The sequence below is a fragment of the Tamandua tetradactyla genome, chromosome 5 (genome assembly GCF_023851605.1).
Source record: "Tamandua tetradactyla isolate mTamTet1 chromosome 5, mTamTet1.pri, whole genome shotgun sequence".
Classification (NCBI taxonomy): domain Eukaryota; kingdom Metazoa; phylum Chordata; class Mammalia; order Pilosa; family Myrmecophagidae; genus Tamandua; species Tamandua tetradactyla.
The window spans coordinates 155,852,436-155,869,034 of NC_135331.1; the positions used below are offsets into that span (position 1 = coordinate 155,852,436).

General features: G+C 35.6%; 1 long non-coding RNA gene across 4 annotated transcripts in view; it reads right to left on the bottom strand.

Moving 5' to 3' along the window:
* Positions 1 to 16,599, bottom strand: part of LOC143682827 (uncharacterized) — a 112,737-nt gene that overhangs the window by 46,442 nt on the left and 49,696 nt on the right. For 2 of the 4 annotated variants that reach the window (XR_013175305.1, XR_013175304.1), the window contains exons 4-6: positions 15,174 to 15,241; positions 14,709 to 14,819; positions 13,157 to 13,245 (exon numbers count right to left, since the gene is read on the bottom strand). This is a non-coding gene — a long non-coding RNA (uncharacterized LOC143682827). The remainder of the gene's footprint in view (positions 1 to 13,156; positions 13,246 to 14,708; positions 14,820 to 15,173; positions 15,242 to 16,599) is intronic. The other 2 variants (XR_013175307.1, XR_013175306.1) reach the window with 1 other exon arrangement.

Consider the following 16,599-nt stretch of genomic DNA (forward strand, 5'->3'; position numbering starts at 1 on the left):
TATTTATTTCACAAAGAACTTCAAGCCCAACTTGATCTGAAGAAGTTTTTTGAGGTATTCTTTCTTTCTTTCTTTCTTTCTTTCTTTTCCTTCCTTCCTTCCTTCCTTCCTTCCTTCCTTCCTTCCTTCCTTCCTTCCTTCCTTCCTTCCTTCCTTCCTTCCTTCCTTCCTTCCTTCCTTCCTTCCTTCCTTCCTTCCTTCCTTCCTTCCTTCCTTCCTTCCTTCCTTCCTTCCTTCCTTCCTTCCTTCCTTCCTTCCTTCCTTCCTTCCTTCCTTCCTTCCTTCCTTCCTTTTGCATGGGCAGCACCTTTTTTAGGCATTTTGATGGTAGCCATTGCAAGGTTACGTCTATCTCTGTATCCCTTTTCCCCTCAGACTGAACAATGCCACTGTTTTATACAGGCAGTTCATCTCCAAACTACCCTATCTGTGCTAGTTAGAGAGAAGTTACCAACTCTCAGCAGCAATCGTTGAAATTCTTAACAATGTGTTCCACCTTTTATTCCCTACTCACTTTTGGTATACACTACTCATTTTTCTGAATATAGGAGTTAACCCAACACAGATGGCTTCTGTATCACATTTGATGATGATGTTCATTTTTGTATTTGTTGCTTAGGTTTCATATAGACAATGAAGATAGGTTCTAAAGAATTTGTATATAATGTACTGGGAAATATCTCAGCTGTATAATAGAATGGATTTAATGTCTATGCAGACTTGTCAAGGATGTGGAGCTGACTGGTATGCTGATTTCACCCTTTGGTAACTAGTTTTCTATATTTCAGGAAATATACATTGTATATCTATGGATTGCATAGTGGAGACTAAATTCTTACAGGTGATTCACTTAAAGATCTAGATTTCTAAGTTGGGCATATATCTGAAACATTTCTCATACTATTTCTTGCATGCCTCATTAAATTGGATTATTGTTAAGTTTAAATCTACTTATTCTTGAATTTGGTATTTGATAATTGATGTTCAGTGTATCTACATAGTGAAAATGAACAAATGTAGAAAGGTACTTCTCTTCAAAGCCAGGTATTCATTGGACTACAGAAATCATTATCATCTGCATGGATTTTGGGTTTCCTTTCCAAGTGCTCACCTAATAATAGTCAACATATAAATTTTCAAAGAATCAGTACACGCTCAACTATATAACTAAAGACAGGGATGTATTAATTTTTTTATATGTAACTCTACCTGCATGCATTTTTTAAAAATCAATATGACTATCTTTAGTGCAATTTGATCAGTCTAGAAGCATTTACAATTGAGTCTATTGAATATAGAATTGAAAACCCCTTCATATAATAAGTCAAGTATTGGTGAGACTCTTTTTCACCTTTCTCAGTGCTCATCTTGGCTCAGCTGAGCTCCTCCAAACTTCGAGTAAGTTGAGAAATGGGCTCAGTGCTCTTGTTAAGTAGAATCACTAAATTTTTAAAAGTTGAGAGTATTTCTTGAGAAACATAATATTAAATGAGCAACATAGAAATGCATCTTTAATTATGAAGAAATAGTCTGTTTTGTGGGAAATGATTGTACACAACATATCAAAATCAAGTAAAAAAAAAAAAAAACACTTCATTGAAGTTGTACAGTCCTAAGGTATATTGCCTGAGATCCAGAGGAAAGCTCATAGATTGATTTTAAATGAAGGTTTCAGTTAAAGCACATGGTTTTGGAGAATATATGATTTTCTGTCCAAAAGACAAGCATCAACTAGCTCATTTTAGATTCCTTCACTCAATAACCCTTTACTGAGTGTCCACTCTGTACTTGAAATTCCATACAGAAATGGCTGAATAATACCTTCTACTGGTTCCTCTCCAATAAAATTTTTGAAACTCCATGTTTATGTACACTGGAGAATAGTTTAATCTTCCCATTTTGAGTTGACTATAGTTTTCATTGCTATGTATTTTAAAATGGAATATTAATTGGAATTATTTTGGTCTATTTGATTCAAGTGTACATTTGCTACAAGGTAGACTATGTATTTTTTATTTCAAAAATTAATTCTAAATGCATATTAAATTATCATGTCACTTTCAGTCCTTCTAAATATCTTTAGGATCCATGGACTTGATACTTTCTGGACACCTCTAAGGAATTACAGACAACTTGGAAAGGAATTGTGCTATTGATTCTAAATAAAATGATGACACTACCTTTTAGAGAGTCACCTTAGAACACATTTAGAGTGAGTTCTGGAGCCAGACTTTCTGCATTCAGTTGTGACTCTATCAGTTGCTAACTGTGTGACTTTGAGCAAGTTATTTACCTCTCTGTGCCTCCTCCTCATCTATAAAGTGAGGATAATAGTAGTGCCTAACACTGAATTGTTTTGAGGATCAAGTGAGTTAATACATATGAAAGCACTCAGAAAAATGACTGGTACCTAAAGTACTCAACTAGGAACCTCACTTTCCCAACCTAAATCAGCAACTTTTTTTGAGTAGAAGGGAGGTGAATTTTAAGGTGAAATCCAATTGCATAGTGCTACACTCATTCTCCCCAGGATCCTCAGGCTGCCTTAAGTTAGAGAATCTAAGGATATCCGAAATGAAATCTGCCTTTAGTTTGCATTAGTTTTCCTTTTCCGTTTGCCACTTTCCTCTACCCCCAAATGTCCTCAGATGATAAGACATTATTTTGTCCTACCAAATATGCCTCATGCTAATCATTTAGCTCCAAGATGCTCTAGGCACTGAAATACTTGAAAATTAACTCTTTCATGAATTCTTCCTTGAATGACTCATAGGAAAAATTATACGGTAAAAAAAAATTAGTTGTTCGATTTTTAAAGTCTGCAGTTAATTTACTTAATCTCAAAATATTTAACTAGGTTTTATCATTCACATTTATCTTAAACTCTTCAAAACAGAGAAACAGCAAATCAATCTGGTTAATTTAGAATATTCATAAGACAAAACTCTATAAAAAAATGCACCAAATTATAAATTAAGATACAGCTTAAATACTATATATAATTCAAATACATTGAGAAAACCTTAATAAAATACCCAATGTCAAAATTAACTTCATCTTTTTATCCACATTCTGTGACACAGAATTACAATTTGAGGTTCCAGAGAGGGAAAAAAGGAGGTCTTCAAAGTTGCAGAACATTACAGTATCAAATGGTTGGAAGGAAACTTGAGGAGTTATTTCAGGCCACACTTAAAATGTCCTAGGCAAATGAAAATGTACATGAATCTTAGCTATTAAGGAAGCTCCATATCTCCACAGCCAGAGTAAGAGAATGATAGCTCCATCAGGCAACGATTCTTGCATTTTTATAATATTTCCTGACTGGCCATAAAACTCAGAGGCTAAAGCTTGCCTTTTTGGAAATTTCCCTATACACCATTCAATATTTCATTGCTTTCAAACTGGTTAGCTCTCAGGTGAATGACATCAGATTTGGGATGATTCAATTCTATGGGATTTCTAGAAAATGCGTTCTGTTCTTCCACAGGGAATCAGAGGCACAGGAATTCCTCCATTTGGACAGTAGAATAGAAAGGACTGAGTTCCTATGGAGCAATATATAAGCCTTGAAAAAGAGAGTTGTCTAAGATAAAATATTTTTATTTTACAAAGGATACTAAATATAGTTGATGCTTGAAGATTTGCTAGTAGGTTGTAGCAGGTTTTTTTTTTCCCTCCAGTTTAATTAGTTTAGAGTGATAAGAAGAAATCCCAAAAAGACATCTGTGAAGATTTGTTATTTTAATTAGCCAAGTATATAAACAGGAAAACCATCATCTAACATGAAGAAAACTGAAGGCAACTTAAGCAGTATCAAGAGATAAGACCATCTCACCAACAACTCTAGGCTAAATTAAGAGTTTTATGGGCTAATGCAAGCCCATAAAATAGCTGAAATGTTCTCCGCCTTTGTACATGAGAAAAAATACATTGCAGGTCTCAGATAATGTTATCTCTGCAATGCAAAGTAACACATCAACTCTATGCTAAATCCATAAGCAGTTGGATAACTTCAAATGGTGAAGAGATACGCCATGGCAACTGCCCAACCTGTGTGCATTGTATATACCAGTTTACAAATGACACAGGACACAAATGCCATTAAAATAAGAGGGCAATGGAAGTAAGATATAATTTTTATATTACCAAACCAAAACATTGAGAAAGAACTCAGCGTTCCTAATGGCTGGAATGTCAAATAGTTCACAGAATTTAGACTGAGGAAATTTTATGTGCATAATTGTAGATTGATTATCATAGATATGTTTTTTTTATTTGGCGCGGTTACCTTTGGCTTAGATATTTTAAGTGCTTCGCGTGTAGGGTTTCTGCATTAACATTGTGCTGTGTCTATTTGTGATCTCTCATTAGTATTATCAATTGGAACTCAGGCAAACTTTTATATAAAATGAAGGCAAGAAATGAAAATCGTCCATATCTTTTAACTGTTAACCCAGGCCCGAGGTAGTCTGCATGCGCATCTGTTCTGCATTTTTAGAGATAGCTGTTTTTCTACCTTCCCTTCCTAATTACACCTTCTGGGAGACAGGAATTTGTACCATTTTGCCCTTCATTTGCATCATCACAGCAACTCTAGCCTTCATGTCCCTTTGCCTGATAAGTTGCAGGGTTTTTGGTTTCTGCACACTGATTATTCAGCCAGGCTTGCCTCTCCTTGGAAGGCTCCAAGGACGTTGCTATTCTTCCTTAGGGCTTACAGCATACACTTGAAAAGACCCGTCTTGCCTTCCATCCTGCTCAAACAGTAGTGCATGACATCCTATCAGCCCAGTTTCACCTCTGTGAAGGCTGGAGTGTGCCTACATATGGGCTGAAAGTGCAGACCTTGTTGGAAGCTGAATACATCCTTGCATTCATTTGAGAATTAACCCTTAAGAAGCATGCCTTGCAGCTTACCCGTGGGTCTGGCTTTCTGAGCAGATTCATTATTTTCTATATCTGGCAGAAAAGTTAGACATTCAATGTCTGTCCTAAGACTATACAAGTGTGATTTCTTAGTATATGTACATTTAGGGCATTTAATCAACTGTCTGTTTGAAGTGTTGCATTGATCATAAAATGATGTTTGGCATAGACCATATTTCTTTTTAGCTTACAAGTTCCTGTGTAGAGGTTACTGAGAAAATTACCGAGGAACTAACTGCAATTCTGTAAAAATCAGGTTGATACAGTGCAAAATGATGTCTTCAGGGACTGCCAATGAATCATCTGCAAATTTACTTGAATGCAAATGGTTAAACTGGATGATTTAATGGGAATATTTAGATCACTGTGGCTGTTTATACCATATCTGAGTAATTCATATAATACAAAGCAAAATGCCCATTAAGGCCACATAAAGACCAATTCCTTATGAGCATTGTGATTTGGTCAGACATGTTGATCAATTTGGTAGTTAGGTATTGTTATTGATTGAACTGGGTCCCCCCAAAAAGATATGTTCAAATACTAACCCCATGACCTTATTTGAATCACAGAAACTTTGAAGACGTTATTAGTTAAGATGAGGTCAAACTGGATTAGGGTTGGCCATGTTCCAATAGGACCAGTGCCTCTATAAGGATAAGAAATTTAGAAACAGAGGGACAGAAAGAAAAGACAGCCACATGATGGAGGCAGAAACAGAATTATGCCACAAGCCAAAGCACCCCATGAATTTGCTGACATGTCACCTCTAGAACCCTACGGACTTCTGAGACACTAGGGTGCCAACCAAAACCTTGGTTTCAGACTTCTAGTCTCCAGAACTGTAAAACCATATCTTTCTGTTGATTTAGCCTCTGCCATCTGTGGCACCTGGTTATGGCAGCCCTAAGAAATGAAGACAATTTTTAAGCAGGAGAAGAATGTTTCCAACCAAACTCTAGTTGACCAGAAGGATTTTTCTCCTCTACAGTATTGATTGTAAATGAGGAAATGGCTCTGACTTTGTCTAGTCTCACCAATCATGAAAATTTTGCCTGAAAATTGCCCCACAGTTTAGTATTTACAGGAAGAGAATAAAAAGAATTCACTCTGCCTAAGTATTGAAGCAGAAGATATCCAACTACATTAAAATGTAATAATTTCATCAGATGCCACTTTATACTCATTTCTTAGCACCTTCGCAAGGTAAATGTAAAAATTAAGTACACTAGAATCGAATGCTCTGTAATGCTCTATAATCATAATTTGACAAACATGCAAATCATCATGCAGCAGCATATTTCTGAGCATTGTCGCAGAGATTAAGCAAATAGATAATAACAGCAAGGAAAAAAATGATTGCCTGAAGCTAACAAAGTCTGAGAACACTTCAGGTGTTTGAAGATGGTTATTGTGGTCCAAATGAGCCTTTCCTTCTTGTGCTGTCTACTATTATTCCTTAAACTGTTAACTTACGGGACATTCCTGAACATTCAGGCTTTACATACACTTTTCCTTTCATCAACAATCTGAGTTCTTTGCTGCATCTTTAATTTTCTGTACGATTAATTATCATTGTAAGTATATATTTTATAGCATCCAACAATGAATATAAGCTACTCGGATGCAGGAACAGAGATAGGTAGAGTGAAAAAACACATTCTCTTTTTCTTCCTATGAGGAATTTCTCTTTGTACTTTTCCCACTCTATCAGGTACAGATCAAGCCTATAACAGGAAGTTGGTTTGTCTCAGAGATTTGGGTAGAGCTATGGAAAATCTTAGGTAGGATTAAGTGAGGCTAATTCTGGCTTCAAGGAAACCTTTAGGAAACTATAGGAAGTTGAAACCCAGACAATGAGAAAATGTGTTTTACCCAAGAATTCATATGCCCTTTGGGAAGGCAAAAATGCTAGTAAAGACCTAATATATGTTTCAAGTTGACATACATCTCAGGATGAGAGAATGTTTATAAATTTATTTTCTGCAGATTGAAAAGTCATATTTAAGAAGTATTGGCTACTGAAAGTCTATAAACAAGGGAATGCTTAAATAAACTTGGGACATACAATGGAAAGTCATACAGACTTAAAAAATGAAGTTATTATGTGTACACTGACATGGAAGTATGTTCATGTTATATAGTTAACTGAAGCAAAATAGAATTGCATTTTTTAGTTGCATTATAATGTATTTTATGACCCCTTTTTGTTAAAGACACGCACACACACAATTGTATAATATGGAGTATAGGGACATATAAGGACAGAAAGAATCCAAGTTGAAGTTGGTGAAGGAGACTAGTCAAATAAGACTTCTCAGATTAAGGTGTATAAATAGATACACACACACACATATATGTCAAAATGTAAAGAATGAGTAGGAGTTACACTGACGAAAGTTAGGAGAGAAAGAGCGAGTATTCTAGAAAGTTAGGAGAGAAAGAGAGTATTCTAGGAAGATAAAATAGAATAGGAAAGTATTTGAACATTTCAGAAATCAAAAGAAGTTCAGAATGTAAACGAGAAAGTACAAGTGGACAGTAAAAGAGACCAGCTTGGAGATAAGCAAGAACAAGATTGTGAAACATATTATAAGTCTTATTAAGCTTTATCCTAAGAGTCTCTGAAGGATTTTTAAAGGTGAGTGACACCATCAGACCACAGTCATAGATGTAACTGTGCCTGAGACCTAGAGAACAGAGTGTAGAAAAGCAAGTGTGGAATAATGGAGAACATTTTTGAAGATGCTAAAATGACCTAAGCAAGAGACAGTTCTGACCTAAATTAAGTATCAGCAATAGTGATAGGGAAAATTGTTTGAATTCACAAGTCTTTTAGGCTATGGAACCGCCAGTCATGCATAGAAATGAGGAATCCAGAGGGAGGATCAGCAAGGGAAGTTGAGGTATTTGGCTGGCATACACGGAGCTGGAGTTGCCTAAAGGACATCCACGTGGAGAAGGGCAGTGGACAAATAGAGAGATGACTGTGAAATTCAGGAGAAAGATCTGAACTGGGCATACTCATTTGAGAGCATTAGTCTATGGATTGTAGTGTTGACCTAAGCTCACACAAGGGAACTGCAGCTCGATATGAGAGGAGTTCAAGGTGGATTGTGGAATATCAATGTTTGTGGGCCTGGAAAAAGAAGAAAACTCACCAAGGAAGAGATAGAAGGAAAACCAGGAGGCTAAGGCAAAAGAATCAAAATAAATGAACACTTTAGTAATCTTTAGTAATTAGTCCTGGCCAACCATGGAACAAAATGCCTCATGGGGCAATCTGATCTCTAATAATTCAAAAGCTTTAAGTGTGATTCTGTACCAAATTTATATTATCATAGAAGGGATTCCTATATTGAGCAACAGTTCAGGCTTAATGAACTCAAAAGAATTTTTTTTTTCCTTTTATGGTTTCATTGATACCCTATAACACTAAATACTTAGTAGAGTTTATGGAATGATGACCAGTTTTGCCTCTTTCTGACAACTCTCTTGGAAAATGCACAAAGGCCGGGTAGCAGGTAAGTGGTAAATTACAGTCCAGTCCTTTTACATAAATCCAGGTTATTCACACAGTTTGGAAGCAGATAAGCATGCAAATCCATACATGTCTCCATCTCTGGCATTAATCCAAGCCTATTTCTGATCACCAGCTCTAATCCACTGTATATTGCTCTCACCTTCTGGGCTTCTCTGGATCCTCGCTTTACTTTAGCTATTTGGAGCCTAATATTTGTTCCCACTGCTTGATAGCTATTGGAAATGCTTTACTAGCTTAACTTTGGTACTGCTGTTGAACACTATCTTTTTTATTTCTCTATTAGAGTAACACCAACTGATATGAAAATAAATTTCAGAGGCTTAACTCAAAATAAATTTATTACTTGCTCACATGACTAGTCTAATGCATATTTTTCTAGTTGGCAAGGGGGTTACCTCAACGTGTAATACACAGACTAGGGATGCTCCTACCCTCTGCCTCTGTTTATCCCCTAGGGACTCAGAGCTCTCTGCAACTCACTAATCAGGAGAGGAAAGAAAGCAAAAAATCTACACTATGAAAAGTGGAACATGAAATTTTTTGCACAGTTAAATGGCTTTTCCAAAGCAAACTTCCACAAGCAAATAGTGTGAATGTATAGACCAATTCCTATTATCCATTGGTTGATGTTTCCTGGGGTGTTAATTCTCTTTGAATTTCAGCTTTGCCTGCGTTGGGCACAGAGGACTTTGTCCTCAGGCAGAGATGCAAATGCTGTGATCTGTAATCCAATACCAGCATATATCAGAATGGTTTCTTCCAATGGCATATTAGTGGGATACCACCAATAACTGCTATAGGAGCTCTCCATTTCTGGTACTAATTTCTGTAGGGTAATGCTAACTTTTGTAACAAATAAACTACACATTTTTAGTGGCTGAACAAAATGAAATTTATTCACACTCATATAACAGACTAATACAGTGTTTCTAGTTGGTAGGCAGTTTTTCACAACTTGCTGTTTCAGAGAATCAAATTTGGGACAACTATCCAACAGGTGACCCTGTGCCAAATAATGGAAAAGACAGTGGAGAAGTAACATCCATTTTTCTCAGAAGGGACCCAAATAATTTTTGCTCACATTTCATTATTGTTTTAATTCCTGGCTGCTAAAACCATTATCATGCAATGGGTAGGCTTAAACACCAGGAATTTATTGATTCATGGTTTTGAGACTAGAAGTCCAAAATCTAGAGTCATCAAGATGATGCTTTTTTCCAGAAACCTATGGTATTCTGGGAATGGCTGTCAGCAATCTAGGGTCCTCGGCTTTTCTGTCATATGGCAGTGCACACACACAGCTTCTCCTTTCTCTTCCAGGTTCTGTTGACTTTCAGCTTCTTCCCATCACATTCTTTCTTTGTGGCCTTCCAATAAGGCCTTCAGTAATAGGATTAAGACCCATTCTGATTCAGTTGGATCATGCTTTAACTGAAGTAACTCATCCAAAGTTCTTATTTACAATGGGTTCACAGCCACAGGTATGGATTAAGTTAAGAACATGTTTTTCTGGGGTTCATAGCTCCATGCACCACAATTAGCAAGCACCAGTCACATGGCACCACCTAGAAGCTATAGGGAAAGGGAGAAACGCAGTCTCATGAAACTCCAAGATTTGAAATCATAGGAAAGGGATTCTTCTACTTTCAACCCTGATGATGAGGAACCACCAGAAAAGTGCACTTAGAATTGAGTTAGATCCAAATTTGCCCCAATCTCTTCAAGCACAGAAACCTTGAACCCAACATACAATTATGCCTAATGCAAGTAAGAGACTTCCATAAAAGAAACTGAAATAGCTAAGCAAATACTTTTTTCAAAATAGTTTGAAGAAACATTTCTCTACTTACTTGTTCTAAACCTTGAAGCAGAATATTATATGCAGAACTGAATTTCCATATGTGAAAACTGTAAAATTGCTATTTGCAAGTCATGTTCATTTGTATACCAGAAACCTGCCAATGATGCACCCAAAATTCATCTGTAGCTGTTATTAATAGCAATATCAACATTCAAGTTTTTATGTAAAAATAGCAGAGTGGATCTATTGGTATAATAGTAGCTACATATTTATTCATTCATACATGAATGTTTATTTGCTTCTTGTAGAAAAACATATCAGGGCTCACTTTTAACATTGGATGGAAGAATACTGTAAAGAAGCCCAAGAAAAAGGTTGAGGTCAAATATCTGGATGAAAACTGGAGAAATATATCAATCAGTATTTAGATTCTTTCAGAATATCTCAATATTAGATATTATATGCACAAACATAAAGGCTTTATACTCTCAGACTTGGGCAGCCTTCCCTTCTAACCATAACTTTCAACTGAGTTGGTCAGTGAGACAGCTGATCTCTAGCTGAAAAATAACCCACTCTGCACAACTTGTAAGCACTATGTATACAGATCTTGGCAAGCAAGTCTCCAGATGCTCTGGATTAAATGGTTAATGATTGTCCATATATATAATTTGTGAGTAAATTAGTTTTTTGTTATGGATGTTTTACTTCTTAAGCAAACTACATTTCATAGCTAGAATTAGAATTGAGGGACATTTCCAACTTCAACTACAAAATGTAAAAATCTTGGAAGTTATCACTTTTATTCTCATAGCAAGAAAAAACTGGACAAACTGAAAACCAGTGACTTTTGTTGGGCCCATCAGAGAATTGAAGTTCCAGGTCAAACTGCCACCATAAAATCTGGAAAGAAAAGCATATCTAGAGAGAGACAGCCAATAAGATTTGCTCATCATAAACTGAAGCTGCTGCTTGGAGAGCTTCTAAACTGGTAGGAAAATTTAAATGGTAATTCAATGAATTGCTGAAAGCTAATTGTGGATTAGCAGGAGAGTGAGAAACTAAGGTCTCACCAGCACTGCCACCACCACTGCAATTTTGACACCCCCACCCCCCAAACAGTTTAGTAAGTTTCCCCTCAGGAACACCACCAGGTTCTCACAGTGAGGATCTCTTGGCATTCATAGGAGGAGAAGAAGAATTAGATCCAGAACTTTATCCATAACAAGATCTATTCTCCAGGGGCAAGGACTTCTCCAGAACACAATTCTGAAAATTTATCCCAGCTAAAAGAAAGTTCCTTCCTAGTATCCTTCAGCCTTCTCATCTCAACTAAAGGTCAGGGGCACCCCGTAACAAGCAGGAGATAGAGTGCTTGGGTGGTTCAGTGGTAGAATGTTCGTTCATCTTCCATGTGGGAGACCTGGGTTTGATTCCCAGACCATGCACCTGAAAAAACAAACAAACAAACAAAAAAGAAAAAAAAAAAAACGGGACAGGACTTTGAAGGAAATAGAGAGGGGACACTACAGGCATAGAAAGAAGAAAAGGGACAGAAAATTTTTGGAGCAATTAAAATATTCTCAAATAGGTTGTGGCGATGAATGCACAACTTTGTGATCATACCAAGAGGCATTGATTGTACACTTTAGATGGATTTATAGTATGTGAATAAAACTGTTTTAAAAGCAACCAAAAAAATCCCAGCATTATACCAGGAATGGAATGGCTTTTTAAAAGAGATTTATTAAGTTGCAAGTTTATAGATCTAAATCCATGAAAATGTCCAAATTAAGGCATCAAAGGAGGTTACCTTCCCTCAAGAAAGACTAGTGCCATCCAGAACACCTTTATCAGCTGGAAAGGCACATGGGGACATCTGCTAGCTTTCTCTCCTCATTTCATAAGACTTCCCCAAGGGCACTTTCCTTCTACATCTCTACAGGCCCTGGCTGCCTGGGCTGTCAAGCTTTTTCCAAAATAGTTTCTTCTTAGAGAGCTCCAGTAAGCAACTCCACCTTGAACTCCATGGAAACCACCTAATTAAAAGGTACCACTCACAACTGGAAGGACCATTCTCCACGGAAACAATAAAAAAGATCCCACCCAACAATACTGAATGAGGATTAAAGAGCATCGCTTTTCTGGAGTTTCAAACTGGCACAACATATCATACTCAAACTACATAAAAGCATAAGCAAAGAGAAAATTTTGAAGAAAGCAAGAGGTAGGTAGGAGCACCTTATCTATAAAGGAAGAAGGAAAATAATCATAGTAGACTTCATATTAGAATCATACAATCAAGAAGAATGGAGTAAAATCTTTAAAGTGTTGAGAGAAAAAACCTACCAACCTAGAATTTTATACCCATGAATGTTATTCATTTATATCCAGAATGTTTTCCTTCAAAAGTGACAAAGAAATACTATACCAGACATACAAAAACTAAGGGAAACCATGGCAAGCAGACAAGAAAATTAAATGAATATCTTTGGGCTGAAGCAAAAAAAAATGGGATATAGGTCAGAAACTTGGATCTCCATAAACAGAGAAGGAGCTTCAGAGAAAGAATTATTGCAGGTTAAAGAGAAACTTTAATTTCTCTTATTTTTAATTGATCTAAAACATAGCTATTGTTTAAAGCAGCAAGTGTAGCAATGAATTGGGAATTTATCCATATGTTAATATGGCTAAATAACATTAATGACAGCAATATCACAAGGGACAGAGGGTGGAATTGGGAATAGTCTGCTTTTAGGGCCCCTGTACTACACCTAAATCACTATAATTCTATTTGAAGGTGAACTTTGGTTATTTAAAAATGTATATTATAAACTCTAGGCAACCACAAAAGATTATTAAAAGAGAAGTATAAAAGATACCCAGAGAGTTATATGAGGGCAGGCCACGGTGGTTCAGCAGGCAGAGTTCTCACCTGTCATGCCGGAGACCCGGGTTTGTTTCCCAGTACCTGCCCAAGCAAAAAAAAAAAAAAGTCAGATGAAGCACTCATTAAAACTAAAGAAGGAAGAAAAATAACCAGCAATGAATACTAAACGAACACAATAGATATTAATCCAGCTGTATTTATAATCACTTTTTGAATGCTGTTCTAAACACACCAAATAAAAATAGAGATTATCAGCATGTATTTAAAAAATGACCCAACTGTATATTTTCTATGAGAAATTCATCCTACACATAAAGACTCAGATAGGTTAAAAGGAAAGCAGTGGAACAGTTATATCATGCAACTGCTAATCAAAAGAAAGCTGGAGGATTCCTATCAGAGTAGACTTCAGAACAAGGAAATTTGTCAGGTACAAACAGGAAAAGAGGAACATCACACAGTGGTACAGGGGTCAATTCTCCAAAAGACACTACAATCTTAATTGTATATCCACCTAACAGCACATCAAGATGCGTGAGGAAAAGCTAGTAGAACTGCAAGAATAAATAGCCAAATATTATAGCTGGGCACTTCAATATCCTTTGTCAATAACTGATAAATCAAACAGGACATAAGAATATAATTGTAAGGCTATAAATGACCTGATCAGCACTAACAGTTAACTTGATCTAATTGCCTATTATAGAATGCTCCAAATTCACATGGAACATTTACCTAGAGAGACCATGGTTGGGGCCATGAAACACACCATAACAAATTTAAAATAATGGAAATTTCAGAAAACCTATTCTCAGATCATAATGGAATTAAACTAGAAACAATACAGAAAGATAATTGGAAAATACTTAAATATTAATAAATTATACAGTATACCTTTAAAAAACCAAAGGTCAAAAAAAAAGTCTCAAGAAAAATTGAGAAATATTTTGATCTAAATGAAAACAAAAAATTTTCAAAATTTGTGGAACATAGTGTTTTGAGGGAAATTTATAGCATTAAATGTATATATTTAAGAATGTAAATGAAGTAATAATGTAAAAGAAGAAAAATCTAAAATCAACAACTTAGGCTTACGTCTTAGGAAATTAGAGAAAGAATAGAAAATTAAGTCTAATATTGGCAGAAGAGAGGCTATAATAAAAATTAAAGCAAAACTCAGTGAAATTCAAACCAGGAAAGTAATACAGAAAATTAACCAAATCAAAAACTGGTTTTTATCTATAAACCTTTAAGACTAACAAATCAATAAAACAAGACACAGTTTACCAATATCAGAAATGATCCCGTAGACATTAAAAGGATAAGAAAGGCATAGTACAAATACTTCTACACCCACAGTCTGATAACTTAGATGAAATGGACCAACTCTTAGAAAGAAATAAATGACCCAAATGCATACAAGAAAAAAAAATAGATAACTTGAATAACTCCATGTTCATTCAATAAACTAAATTGATTAATTAAAATATTCTCCCAAAGAAAATACCAGGTCCAAATGACTGCATTGTTGATAGTTACCATACCTTTAAGGAAGAAATAATACAAGTTCTCCATAATATCTTCCATAAAATAGAAACAGAAAATACTTCTCAATTCATTCTATGAAGTCAGCATTATCCTGATCTTAAAATGAGCTAAAGAATTAGAAGAAATGAAAATTATAGACCACTATCTCTCATGAATATACATGCAAAATCCTTAAAAATACATTAGAAAATAACATCTAGAAATATTTTAAAAGGATAAGTCATCATGATTGAATGGGATTCATTCCAGAAACGCAAAACTGATTCAACATCCATAAATCAATAATGCAATTAATCATATTAGCATGCTAAATAAGAAAAAAAAATTTTATCACTATGTACAGAAAAAACGTCTGACAAATTCAGCATTCATTCATAATTTTAAAATCTTAGAACAGAAAGGAACTCCCTTAACCTAATAAAGGGTATGCGTGAAAAACCTTTGACTAACAGCATACTTACTGGTGAAGGTCTGAATGTTCCTCCTTTAGAATCCTCTTTCATTATTTCTATCACACTGGAAGTCCTAGCTGGTATGGTAAGGTAAAGAAATAAAAATCCCAGTAAATAAATCAGTGGTTTCCAGGAATTTGTGGGATGGAAGCATTGTATAATTGAGACATACAGTGATTAAAATATTTTAGGGTTAAAAAATTTTTAGGGTGATAAAATTGCTCTGTCTTATACTGTAATGGTGAGTACATAATACTATACATTTGCTAAAACCTATAGAACTTTACAGCACAAAGAGTTAACCTTATGCATGCAAATTTTTTCAAAAATAATTTAAGAGATCTAGAGGTCCCAGGATGGAATACAGGGTCTAACTCTATGACACATGTATAAAATAATCTCACTGAAAGAGACGGGAGTGTGTACTGACTTAAGTAACTTTGGAAATGAGTAGAGAAAAAAGGAACTGTACATAAGCACATAAGCACTGTATCAACTCTAGAAAATAATGCTATTTTCACTAGGGGTGAGGCAGATTGGCAAGTCTGAAATCATTATGCATGTATACTGGAATTGAGCAATTAAATAAGACTTGTGGATAGTGGGAATATAGTTTCTAACTGTGGGAATGGGAGGTTACAGCACAGCAAAGGGTAGGAGGCTAGAATGATCCATGAGGTACTGGATTAGAGTAGACAGCAACAATACATGTTTAGTTTAATATAGATGTAGATATATATCACCACATTTATAGATAGGCATATGTACAAGGCTAGTATACACATAAATTCCCTCACTCTGTTAGCTGAGAGAGCCTAGAAGCAAAGTATTCCAGCAGCAATGAGCATTACCAGTGTTCAGATCTTGGTTTCTGATACCATTCTCCATGAAAGGGAAAAGGGCTCTTTGGAAAAATGGCTTATTTTTGGACCAGGGTTGGAATATATAAGATGATTTTGGGGTATCTTATAATGCCAGAAAGAAAGTAAGTATTAAAAGAAGAAAAGAATAGGTGAATGTTAAAGAGACATAGGAGCCAAATGAAAGAGTTCCCAACAGCCAACCCTGGAAAAATTGGAGCAATAAAATAAATGAAGTTGTACTGGATAATTAGCCAAAGTATAAATTAAATATCTATGAGTCATAGTGATGTAAATAAATAATCAAATAAATAAGTGATGAAGAATAGACAAGTCTCCTGCACAGAAGAATTGCCATTAATTTATGTAGGTGGAGTATAATTACTCATTAAGAAATGGCTCTGCATAGACTTCTTAGCAGAGTCTGTGATGGTTTGTATGTACCCCAGAAAAGATCATGTTCTTTTAATCCATTCCTATGGGTATAGACCTATTATGGGTGGTATCTTTTGATTAGGTTATTTCAGCTGAGGCATGTTCCAGGTGGGTATTAATCCTCTTTCTAGATTCCTTCA